This window comes from Salvelinus fontinalis, chromosome 4 (assembly GCF_029448725.1).
Source record: "Salvelinus fontinalis isolate EN_2023a chromosome 4, ASM2944872v1, whole genome shotgun sequence".
NCBI classification, from domain to species: Eukaryota; Metazoa; Chordata; class Actinopteri; order Salmoniformes; family Salmonidae; genus Salvelinus; species Salvelinus fontinalis.
Genome location: NC_074668.1, coordinates 40,895,398 through 40,908,912, shown reverse-complemented (window position 1 = coordinate 40,908,912; position 13,515 = coordinate 40,895,398). Strand labels below are relative to the sequence as shown.

Genomic DNA, 13,515 nt, shown 5'->3' with positions numbered 1-13,515 from the left:
CTGCCTTGTTCAGGGGCAGATTTTTTCCTTGTCAGCTCGGGGATTCGATCTTATAACCTTTCGGTTACTAGTCCAACACTCTAACCACTAGGCGACCTGCCGCTCTCATCCCAATTGAACACTTATGGGAGATTCTGGAGCAGTGCCTGATACAGCATTTTCCAATAAGATGTCAAATTGACCGCAAGAAGCCCAAAAGGATATAATATTTGACAAAGATAATAACTTCAAAACTTGCTTACATTTGTATACGATCATGTCTCTCTTTTATGCGTGTGAAAACTTGGGAACAGATTTTCTAAATTAAAATAACTTTAGAGCTGATTTCCTGGTGTACAGTCTTTTATGTCCAACAATGAAAATTCTATAAATTCAAAAAAATTAAATACAATTTTTTTCCAGAAAAATTTGGGGGCCAAACAAAACCACCAGTGGGTCGGGCTGCCAGTTGAGGAACCCTGCCATATACTGTATAACAAAATCGGCGTAAAAGTTTGTATAACGATCACACTTTTTCACAAATCTTATTCTGTGTGGGGTAAATTGTTCTAATTCCAATGATTCTGATTCTGTGTACGACAGTGAAACTGTGACTGAATCTCCCCACAAGTAACAAACAATCATGCTGAGCCAAGTGGCTAAGGGTCACTTCACTAAAAACAGGATATCTGGAGCCGTGTGTATCAGAGTAGAAGTACTGATCTAGGACCAGCATTGCATTTTACTTCATAATGAACAGTATTTTATATGGACAGAGGGTACCTGATCCTAGATCAGCATTCACACTATGAGATGCTTTATGAATACGGATAATAACCTCATCAACTGAGTTCTGCCAGGACAGAAGCAGAGAGGTTGAGACTATTTATTTCTACAGCAATAGGGTTTGACCAAATCCTATCTGGCCTCCAGTCCGCAGCAGACAGACAAATGGGCGCACTTACCAGACCTGGGTTAAACTACTATTTGAAATAATTTGTCATTTTTTATCTGTGCTTCATTGAGCTTGCCTGGCTTAATGGACTCGTCCCAAAAGTGCAAGATGCCCCGTCCACCTGGCAGGCTAGAGTTTGAAAAATGCTCAAAGAATTTGAAAAATGTCAAACCGTATTTGAACCCAGTTCTGGACACTTCCCAGCCATTACCTCCACTACACAACACTACGGCATGATGGGATTCAACTGTGGATGTAATAACACTACGCGCTAGCTATGCAGACTCCATTACCATGCTGAGATACTGGCACTGCAGCCATACCGCCTTGCCACCTCGCCTGACCTCCTAACATCATCACTTGGCCATTAACACAAGCAGAACAGAATGGAGCTAAGGCTTTAAAAGCTACTTAAAGCAAAGTGCACTGTGTCTATGTGGCCAAGTATGCCATGTGAACACATTCATTCATCCTCTGGTGAGGAATGGGATGGGCTGCTGCTGCTGGGAGGGATCAACTGGCCTGACAGTCTGGGCTGGTTCCTCAGTGCCTGGCTTATCAGCATACATAGCACCACTTCAACACAGCACAAGTCAACAGTCCTTACTGAACAGTGGTTATTACCGTCACATTAATCTGGTCCACCAGCCGTCTCTCTCTCTGTCGAACCCTATATGCGTTAGCAGAGCCTGGGGATGAGGTTACCAACACATAAATCTGCAAAACACAAAACAGTAAAACTGCTGTGTTGACTAGATTTGACAGTTCTGAAATGTGTATTATTATTTTTGGCCTGGCTTGAACTAATGTTGTTGGGTGTGAAGCAGTGGCATCAATACTGGACATTGGTGATTCACACATATCCTATTGCCTTGTAGTGAACAGAATGGGTGTTTCCCAAATGGTACCCTATTCTCTATGTAGTGCATTACTTTTGACCATGTCCAATAGGGCTCTACTCAGAAGTGGTGCACTATATACGGAACAGGGTGGCATTTGGGACTCAGGTAAACTGTGAGACGGTGGCCGGGGCAAGCCTGCTGGCACGGTGATATCTGGGCTCTGTAGCCCACTGTAGTGAAAGATGAGATGGCAGGTTGAATAATGCAGCCGTTTGTTCTGCAGGATGAAAAGGAGCTGGCGCACAGACACACACACTAATGAAGCTGGCACTCTTGGCACTTCAACTGGCAGATGATCCGTGCCACACTCGCTCAGAAAAAGGAAAAAAAAGAGGTCTAGGCCTGTATTCATGAAGCGTCTCAGAGTAGGAGTACTGTTCCAGGATCCGTTTTCCTTTTAGATCATCATTAATAAGGTTATATGAACAGGGAGGATCTGATCCTGGATCAGCAATCCTACTCTGACATGCTTTTTGAATACGGGCCCTGGATTGGAATAAGCACCGGTTTCATATCATATAATCAAACTGACCAGGAGTAAGAGAGGAGAAAAAAACACTTATTAATGGAGGTGGTCGACAACAGGTCATACAAAGTTACCAGCTGATGTAAAACACAAAGATTTAATTGAGCTTGAGGAACTTGTCCTTACAGCTACAGCAATACCTGGTCCACCGTGACACACACAACACAACCCACTGCCTGTGCCCATGGAAACCAGAGACAGAAAAGCGTGTTTTTTCAAAGTGTTTTTTCTCTCCTTCTTTCCTTGATTGCCAAAAGCACTTGACTGTAGTGAGTTGAAGCCCCCTCTCAGTGTGTATTTAGCTCAATCCAGAGGAACTGGGGGCCAGATGAGTTCAGGCTGTGCCAGCTCACGGTGCCAAGCAGCCATGGAGCTGGGCCATTTGGATTTGGCGTGATTAGATAGTTATGTGTCAGACAAGGCCGAGCTAACTACTTTCTCTCTTTCTCTACCTCTGTCTGTCTGTTTCTCTCCCTTTCTTTATATATCTCTCTTTCTCTCTCTCTCTCTCTCTCTCTCTCTCTCTCCCTCTTTCACTGTCTCAGTCTGCTTCTCTCTCTCTTTTTCAATTGATTGACAAAGGTAACGGACTTATAAAGGACATAATTGCTGCTGTTAGTCTCATGTCACTGATGAGAACATTGCTAATCTATTTCTTCTAAACGACTGTAGCGTGTGTATGTTATTCAAGGCAACAGCATAGCATTGAGAAAAGACAACAGTAACATCTACTTTATCTCTAGACTCAAACGGATGCAGGCTTATTTATGTGCCTGTTTGTCATTTCTGAAGCACCACTATTGCCCTAATAGAGTTGCCACTAAGGGGACAAATAAAGTTATTTGAATTGAATTGCATTGACCTCGCAACGAGTTGCCAGACATAAAATTCACAAATATTTTTCATTTTCTGAAGGAGGAACAGATTTGATTTGGGAATATTTGGGGAGTTAATGATCTACTCTGTTTATTCATGTGTTGCTTAATAATAGGGTATTCAACATTTTCACCTAACCTCTCAGTCTTCACAGCTGCCTAGTAACTGAAAGATTGCTGGTTTGAATCCCTGAGCCGACTAGGTATAAATTATGTCGATGTGCCCTTGAGCAAGGCACTTAAACCTAATTGCTCGGGATAAGAGAGTCTCCAAAATGACTTAAATGTAAGTCGGTGGAACAATACCTGCTGACAGTCATTCTTTTGTCAGAAACATATATTTCAATTTTTTGCTAGGTACAGTGCCTTCAGAAAGTTGTCATATCCCTTGACTTATTCTACCTTTTCTTGTGTTACAGCCTGAATTCAAAATGTATTACATTTATCGTTTTTCTCACCCATTTACACACAATACCCCATAATGACAAAGTGAAAACATGTTTTTAGAAATGTTTGCAAATTTATTGAAAATTAAATATTTGATTTACATAAGGTAAGTATTCACACCCCTGAGACAATACATGCTAGAATCACCTTTGGCAGCGATTACAAATCCCCCCACAGTTCAGTTCCCCGAGAGCTGCCCCTCAACCATCCAAGACCCCCCCCCCCCCCCGAAGCCACCGTTCCCCAATTCGCCAACAACCAACAATATGAACCAAAGATTAAAAAAATAGCGAAAACAACAACAGAAAACAACAATGCAAAAACAAGAGACATAAAGCACAACCAAAATCTAAACAGCAAGGCCGACTGTATGCGTCTGAGTGCATGTGTGGCACTATTTACATGTGTGTATGTGTGTGCACATGTGTGCGTTTGAATGCGAGTGTGTGTGTTTGCATGTGTAAGCGCGTAAAAGCTCATGCGCGGCATCAGCCTGCGGCAAACAAGCTTGGGATATAACAGCGTTCCCCCTTCATATCATTCAAACGTACTTTATTTTGGGTTTATTTTGACTTAATTTTTTACTTTTATCTTAGACCGTCATTCTATCCCCCATCCACACTCTTCACTCCCACTTGTCTCTAGTTCCACATCCCAACCCTCAGTTTCCCCCAGCCCATCCCACCTATTTCTGCTGGCCTCATCGGATTTCTACACGCCATACATCTTTAAAATATTCTGAGATGTTCAACATACAATTTGAATCTATCTAATCGAAGAGAATCCACAGATTGCGAGTTGAAGATAAATAATTTACACACAGTACCCCATAATGACAAAGTGAAAACATGTTTTTAGAAATGTTTGCAAATTTATTGAAAATGAAATATTATTATTGAAAATGAAATATTTAATTTACATACAGTTTATACTGACTGACCAGGTCTCTCCAGATCTCCCAACAATGCTATTTCTAGGGTCAGTTTTAGATTAATGTTGTGCTTTTTCAGCCATTCCTGAACCTGAGACCAGAAACAGGCTACCGGAGGGCAATACCAGAACAAGTCTATTGATTCTGTATCTACCCAACAAAATCTGCAGAGCTGTGATGATTCTATGCCACAAATATCCTTTTTTTTTGCAGTTTTACTTCAGTGCTGGATGCATGTTTTGGAATATTTGTATTCTGTACAGGCTTCCTTCTTTTCACTCTGTCATTTAGGTTAGTATTGTGGAGTAACTACAATGTTGTTGATCCATCCCAAGTTTTCTCCTATCACAGCCATTAAACTCTGTAACTGTTTTAAATTCACCATTGGCCTCATGGTGAAATCCCTAAGCGGTTTCCTTCTTCTCCGGCAACTGAGTTGGGAAGGACGCCTGTATCTTTGTAGTGACTGGGTGTATTGTTACAAATCCAAAATGTACTTAATGACTTCACCATGCTCAAAGGGATATTCAATGTCTGCTTTTTTAAACGCTACCCATCAACCAATAGGTGCCCTTCTTTGCGAGGCATACAAGTATATTTAAACATGAATACTTCAATAGTCTAATGTGGTCTCTTGATTGACAGTGGGACTAGTGCGTTGGCTCCAGTCTCCAAAGTCAAGGTTCCGCTTCCCAAATGATACCATATTCCCTGCAAAGTGCACTTTTGACCAGAGCCCTGCAATTCCTTTAGTTTTATGACTTTTTGCAAATCCAATCAGTTTTCCACGTTGATTCAACTAGTTTTTGCCCAGTGGGTCGATACTGCGTTTTTATTGCGATTTAATGTTCCAAACTTATTGCTCACTATAATATAATATGTCATCATATTATGTCTGCTGCAGAGGGACAAGAGATAGCATGAGGAAATGAGTTTTGATCAGTCATGGGAATAAAAGTGATGAAAACATGTTGGCTCACTATTTAAAAAGAAGATGGACAACAAGTTATAGGATGAAAAATACCAGCGTTTTGGCGCAGTTACTTCTAGCGCTAGCTAATACTAGAGTGCCTTCAGAAAGTGTTCACACCTCTTGACTTTTTCCACATTTTGTTGTGTTACAGCCTGAATTTAAAATGGATTAAAAGGACGTTTGGTGTCACTGGCCCACACATAATACCCCATAATGTCAAAGTGGAACGATGTTTTTAGACACTTTTACAAATGAATTAAAAATGAATAAGTCAATAAGTATTAAGCCCTTTGTTATGGGAAGCCTAAATAAGTTCAGGAGTAAATTTGTGCTGAACAAGTCACACAATAAGTTGCATGGACTCACTCTGTGTGCAATAATAGTGTTTAACAGGATTTTGAATGACTACCTCATCTCTGTACCACACACATATAATTATCTGTAAGGTCACCCAGTTGAGCAGTGAATTTCAAACACAGATTCAACCACAAAGACCAGGGAGGTTTTCCAATGCCGACAACCTCCACACTAACCTTGCTATGGAGTAACACAATGTTTCAACGTTTTTGAAACACTGTAACTAAGAACATAATCTCGACACTCAGAACCAAAATCAGCTACTTGTTACGACTGTGATTATGAAGAACATAAACACATTCACTTGCTTGCTTAGATAATTGTGCTTTAAAAGTGAATAGAGAGATGAAGAATGAGTTTTATTCTGCGTCCTAAACTGTACAGTATGATGATGATTTGGTGTGCGCCATATGGGCCCGGGTCAAAAGTAGTGTACTGTGTGATGATTACTGGGGGATAAAAATAGAGAGTGAAAATCTGAGCCATTAAACGTTCAAATCTGATGGCAATGAAAGGACCAAGCGGCGGCGTACATTAACGTGAACCCTCCACAGCTTCAACTACTTAATGGATGTTCATTGCTGGCCTATAAGCTTTGTTCAGTCGACATTTCTCTGCTCTTGTGCACTGCAGCCTACTAATACATGGCTTCATTCACTGATTTCCATGGGAACTTTGGAAATGTCTCACTAATGCATGATTACATTTCATTGTATGAGAAAGGAATCTATTTTTACCCTGTGCCGAAACACAGAATGTCAATTGTTACAATGAATGATGTATGTTGGTGACCAGAAAAGTGGAGTCCTTCTCCTTTTGTTTCGGGGTGATGTGCAAACATGTACCGTAGCAGAAATCTTTCCTAACTTTTTTCCTCTGCATTAAGTTATGTCAAAGTGAGTGAGCATTACGTGACCGTCTGTTGCACTCTCATTGATACCGTGTGAGTTACTGAACATAGAACAAGGTGGCCAAATCTCAAATATCTCACTTTCTTGACCGTGGTAACATTAACGGTAGACATATGAAAGGCTACAGGAAAGCAGCATTTGTCAAGTAAACTGCTATCCTCCTGTGCTTGTTCGCCCTCAAAGTTCTCTAAACGGGATGCCATAATAATGCCTTCTCGTCGCCAAGCACACAGCCCAACTTCCCCCATGTGTGGAGTGTGACCTACAGGCATGCCAAGGTAAAGTGGGGGTAATTCTGCTATCAAATACCTCTAAGAGCTTCTCCCACTGAGAATTCCTCTCTCTCTATCCCTCTCTCTCTCTCTTCCCCCCCAGACATTGTTCTGCCTGTTATCTTTGGCAGGCCATAAGCCGTACGGCATTCTCAGTGCTTCCTCCCTCCATCCTAACCACTGTACCGTTCGTCTCATCCCGCACATTCATGCTAAGCTCATTAACTATTCAAAAGAGAACAAAATCTCCAACATATCTGGTTGCTCGAGGGCTGTGTGTGTTTTGTGTGAGTGTGCCCCATCCCCCATCCTTGAACACGCTTCCATTACAGCTTTACTCATCCCCCATTTAGCCAATACTTTTCATAGCTCGCCTTACTTGACTGTTCAAAGGATTTTTATCCTATCACATTTGATCATATTTGCATCGTTTTAAATGATCGTATAAACATGCAGGTCGTGCTCGACACAATAAAGTATACACACAAGTTAACATGGTGAAGTGTGTAGAGAAGTCCAAGTGCTCATTATTAAAACCATATTTAACTTGAGACTGAACAAGCCAAAGACTGCAGTAACTAAAACCTACTGACTTCCAAGGTTGCGCTCCCTGGGGACAAGCTTAAAGGAAACACTGTTTTGTGGAGCATCTTGTCTGAAGCACTGCTATAAATGGCTTAGGCATGTGTGAACCTTTTTGAAACAAAAATGGATAAGAAGATGACATGGTTTGCTGCACACGCCATGGATGGCTCTAATCCATTCACGGCTCAATGTCAGTTACCCACACAAGGTCATTTACTGGCCTATATCCCAAAATGTAACACCTCTACATTCTAAAAGATTGTTGTATAAACTCAACGACACAACACAATAACCATGTCGGACACATGAAAATGAACTGTGTCAAGAAACCCCCCTTGTTTGGATCTGAGGACTGGATAATCCATGTTTGCATGTGAAGATCATACTAGGGCAGTCCACAGGCTGCTGATCTGTCTAAAGACCTTCACCTCTACACTCACCCTTAATCCGTTCCCCAGACAGACTGATGCCAGATCAGTCTGAAGCAACGGCTTCAGTCTCAAGTCCCCCTGCCCTAAAATAAGCTGGGACCCTCCTTCACCCAGCACAGAGGTCACATGCTCTCCATGTCCTCCAAGCTACCACATGCTACCAGACACAGAGATAATTCAAGACCTGGGAGACACCCAATGCTGCTTAATACACAAGGCCTGTTACCCGGCCATGGCCAAAGATCAATTTCATATCCGGACATTTGGGTTTTAAAGTCTCTCACTTGCCCAGCTGAAAGATAAGCAATTATGCTTTGTCAGTTTAAAAATACCAAGATTGGGAGCTGAATGAAATTGCTTGGAAACCTGTCAGAAAGACAGAGATAAAATGTGATTTGATTTGATTTGAAAAGCGCAACCTATGCATGAGAGGGAGGACTGATAAGACCTGGCCATGAGTCATTATTATGTCTACAGTGTGCATTGTACTCATTCAAATATACCAGAACTTAAAATACGATTGGAAGAACTCATCTCAGTGACCTTTCAGAAAACAATTTTCAATAAAAAAAAACGAATGGCTGCCCTTCTTAGACAGAGTGAGTGTTTACATGGAATACTAAAAGCGATTTTACCTTGAGCTGCTCTACCTCTCTCACCATTCCCTCACTGGGCCTCTGAAATAATGGCCCAGATTAAACTGATAAAGCAACTGGTCTCTTTGTTGGCATAGATTTGGAGTCAATTGGCACCCATTTCCTATGTAGTGCACTATACAGGGAAGAGGGTGCCATCTGTGACACAAACCTAGATATTTATTTTACAGGAGGACACGCTTGGACTGGGATTCAATATCACTCGTCGTGAGCATGCCTTGAACTTCTGTGCTCCTTCCTGTGGCCCTTATTCACCCTAAATTCCTCGTCAATCTCACTCAAGTTGCCATTCCACCACTCTCTATCCCCGCCCTCTCTGTCACTGACATTATTTTAATCCTTGTCCATAAGCATATTGCCACTCTATCCTCATCAGATCAATGAGCGATTACAACAAATACACAAAATATGATATATATATATATATCCCTGTAAAACCCTACAAACTGTAACTAACAGGCTTTCTGATAATCTGATAAGCCAGGTCTTGGTATAGGAGAGGTACACAGATTCAAGGCAAATGCTCAATGGTGACTGTCTCTTTATAAGATGCTCCTGGGTCAATTTAACACGGACCTGGACGGATCAATAGTTTGTCTGGGTAAACAATCTTGTGGGTTTGTCTTGTCAGCCTGATTAAATACAAAAGGAAATGGGGTTGATTAACAAATATGAACGCATCAATATTACATGAGATTGAATCTATCTTTTGAGGGTTTTTTTGGTTTAGAAAAAATATTTTGTCTCTACATTCTGAATTGTAGCTGCTTCAGTTCATACAATGAAATTATATACTGAGAGAATAGAGTGATTCATAAAACTAAGCATTTTTGCAACACATGGTCATTATGCAAATCCATAATTTCCTAAAAATGTCTAAAACAAAATAAATAACTCCACTCTGAAAATCATGAACCATCGCTACACAAAAATATGAAAAATATATTGTGACGCATCTGAATGGATCCCAGCACATAGAAATATAGAAACAAATACCTTATTTATATGAAGATAGAGCAGGGCACTTCAGTGGCATTGTCAGGGCTGAATGTTGCTGCGGGTGCTTGTGGTTCCCCAGTGAACTGAGGCAGATGTCACAAGAGACACCTGCTCTGCTTGGACTCTAGTCTCCTCCTCTACTCTGCTGCTTGTTTTGGTGTAGGGGGGGGTCGTTGCTTGCCCTGCCCCAAAATAGACCCATCGCTCAGCTAGCTGGGATGTATGGGTAGGAAACTCATTAAGTCACATTAAATCATTTTCAACATGATCTACAAACAAAATCAGCTGTTTTACCTATTGTATAGATCATAGCATTGACATGGCCCATTAAAGGGGGCCTTCACAATGTTTTTGGTGAATCAATACAAAACAATCATAGTAATGTGTTGATGAAGAGAACCAAATTATTGAAAGGCATGGACATAAACTAAGGAGCTTACTGTATCTTAACCAGTGTGCATGTCCACAGCCAGGCTGGTCTGGGTGGGGGTGCATTCTGAAAGCCTTAATGGAAAGCCATCTGTTTGGATGTTTCATGGTGGGCTCACATCAACACCCACATGATTGACTGACAGTCGGCTAATCCAATCTCCGCTGTTCCTACTGTATGGCACGGGACAGACTTCCTGGTGTGCCAAAAATCATCATCGTTATCACCACCTTGGGAGCAGCATCGCACCTACCCAGGGAAGGGCATGGTGAGTTGTCCTTAGTAAGTATGACTGGACTTATACTGCAGGAAGCTGCAGTATTTAATAATGCCTGTGTGTTTGTGAGAGAAAAAATAAACAAGCTGCCTGACCTACATTACTCTTCAGCTGAATGACAGATGTCCTGCTGGTGTCTTTACTACTGTGTAGTAGATGATTAAAATAATTTTGGTTCTCCAGATTTACAACCAAATTTGCTGTCCTCAGTCGCACTGTTGTATATCAATCTATCCAGTTATCCAGCGGGAAATCTTAATCTGAAACTGAACCTGACCATTTTTTTGGGGGGGCGATATACTGTAAGTAAAATGTGTTCAAAGACGTGTTCCATTGACCTAATTTAGCAAATTTTTTGACTCACTTTTTGGTGAATCATACCTTTTAACAGGCTGTTAGGGTTCTCTGAAGTGCAGAAGCTATACACTGAGTGTACACAACATTAAGAACACCTACTCTTTCCATGACATAGACTGACCAGGTGAATCCAGGTGAACGCTACGATCCGTTATTGATGTCACTTGTTGAATCCACTTCAATCACTGTAGATGAAGGGGAGGAGACGGATTAAAACATAATTTTTCATCCATGAGACAATTGAGACATGGACTGTGTATGTGTGCCATTCAGAGGATGAATGGGCAAGACAAAATATTTAACTGAATTTGAACGGGGTATGGCAGTAGGTGCCAGTCACACAGGTTTGTGTCAAGAACTGGAACACTGCTGGGTTTTTCACGCTCAACAGTTTCCGTCTGTATCAAGAATGGTCCACCACCTAAAGGACATCCAGCCAACTTGACACAACTGTGGGAAGAATTGGAGTCAACACGGGCCAGCATCCCTGTGAAACACTTTTGACAACTTGTAGAGTCCATGCCCCGATGAATTGAGGCTGTTCTGAGGGCAAATTCTGTTCTGAGGGCAATTCTTAGGAAGGGAAGGCATTCCTGATGTTTTGCACACTCAGTGTAATTGACAAATGATTGAACTCTTTAATTGAGTCTGTAGCCTTTGACATCAAAATATGTGTGCATAACACAATGGCTGTATTAGTAAGAGGATAGCATACCTCATGTTCAGATCAAATCAAGGTTTATTGGTTGCGTACACAGTTTTGCAGGTGTTATATGGCAGGTGCAGTCAAATGTGTATATTACTAGCTGCAACAGTGCATTAGAATGTCTCGCAAATACAAAGAACAAGAACTAACTATCTAAAGTAGCTAGATTAGAGTGAGCATGTGTGAGAATTCAGAATATAAATACATGGTGTATGTGTGACATACACCATGTTTTTTTTTTATGTACATTAGTAAGTATATTAGGATAAGCTATGTCAAGAATACAGTATATGCATACACACTAAGAAAACAACAGTATCTAAACAGAATATGAGGTGACCAGCGTTCAATGACTCTATATTCATGAGGCATTAGTCTCAAGGTGCAGGGCTGAGTACCGAGCAGGTAGCCGGCTAGTGATGGCTGTTCAACAGTCTGATGGCCTGGTGAGAGAAGTTGTTTATCAGTCTCTCACCTTATTTTCCTGGCAACACTCTGCCAGGGCTTTCACCTCCTCCTTGTAGACTGTCTTGTCGTTGTTGGTAATCAGGCTTACCACTGCCGTGTCATCAGCAAACTTGATGATTGAGTTGGAGTCGTGCGTAGCCACGCAGTCATGGGTGAACAGGGAGCACAGGAGGAGGCTGAGCACACACACCTCTGTGGGGCCCCCGTGTTGAGGATCAGCATGATGGAGGTGTTATTGCCTACCCTCACCACCTGGATTCGGCCCATCAGGAAGTGCAGGACCCAGTTGCAGAGGGAGGAGTTCATACCCAGGGCCCTGAGCTGAGTGACAAACTTGGAGGGCACTATTGAGTTGAAAGCAGAGCTGTAGTCGATGAATAGCATTCTCATGTAGTTATTCCTTTTGTCCAGGTGGAATAGGGCAGTGTGCAGTGCAATGGTGATTGTGTCGTCCGTGTAACTGTTGGAGTGGTATGCAAATTATAGTGGTTTCTAGGGCGAGGTGGAGGTTATATGGTCCTTGTCTATCCTCTTAAAGAACTTCATGATGACAGAGGTGAGTGCTACGGAGTGATTGTCATTTAGTTCAGTAACGTTAACTTGCTTGGGTACAGAAACAATGGCAGACATCTTGAAGCAAGTGGGGACAACCAACTGGGATAAGGAGAGGTTGAATATGTCCGTAAATACTCCAGCCAGCTGGTGGGCGCATGCAATGAGGAATCGGCTTGTTATGCCTTCCAGCCCGGCAGCCTTAGGAGGGTTAACACTCTTGAAAGTTCTAATCACGTCGGCTACAGAGATCTGGAGCCCGCAGTCCTCGTGAGCAGCGGGCGAAGAACGTGTTAAGCTTGTCTGGAAGTAAGGCATTGGTGTCCTCGATGTGGCTGGTTTTCCCTTTGTAATCTGTGATTATCTGAAGTAGGGATGGGGGTTTGAAATAATTTAATAATAATAATAATAATCAAAAACTACCATCATTTTTTTTCTCGGATATCTGGATATTCAAAATACATGTTTTTTAATGTTGTGTTTTTAACCTGAGGACTGCTGCACAAGAGAGAGAGAGGCTAGCGCTCTATTGCTGCAGCTGCACGGGAGAGAGAGAGAAGCAGTCACGCAGTAGCCAAGGCAACTCGGCTACAACCAAGACTAGTGTGAAGGATGGTTTTGTTCTCTTTTTAACAAAAATATATGCCTTATAGAAATAGGACATGTTAATCACAAAACATAGCGGGAATGCAGTAAAGCTGTTGCTAATCTAGGGTGTCGACTGTGCAAACCAGAAGGTTGAGACAAGATGGAAAAATGCTGAATAACAAGAAAACAGGAACTGAGCAATGTAGCAACCGACAACTCAGCTCAATCTTCATAACAAACACTTCTGGATATCTGGATCCTGTGTGCTGTGAGGCTGGGACCAGCCTGGGCACCACCGATAGGCTAGCAAGTTTAAACCACGCTAAGCCTCTACTGAC

The 13,515-nt window shown here is 41.9% G+C and overlaps 1 protein-coding gene across 1 annotated transcript in view; it reads right to left on the bottom strand.

Annotated features, from left to right (window-relative positions):
- The window catches only part of LOC129853774 (tenascin-like), a 118,186-nt gene extending 108,297 nt beyond the window's left edge, over window positions 1-9,889 (bottom strand). The window contains exon 1 of the mRNA XM_055920163.1: window positions 9,797-9,889. The gene's annotated coding sequence lies outside the window, so the exon portion shown is untranslated. The remainder of the gene's footprint in view (window positions 1-9,796) is intronic.
- Window positions 9,890-13,515: the final 3,626 nt, after the last annotated feature.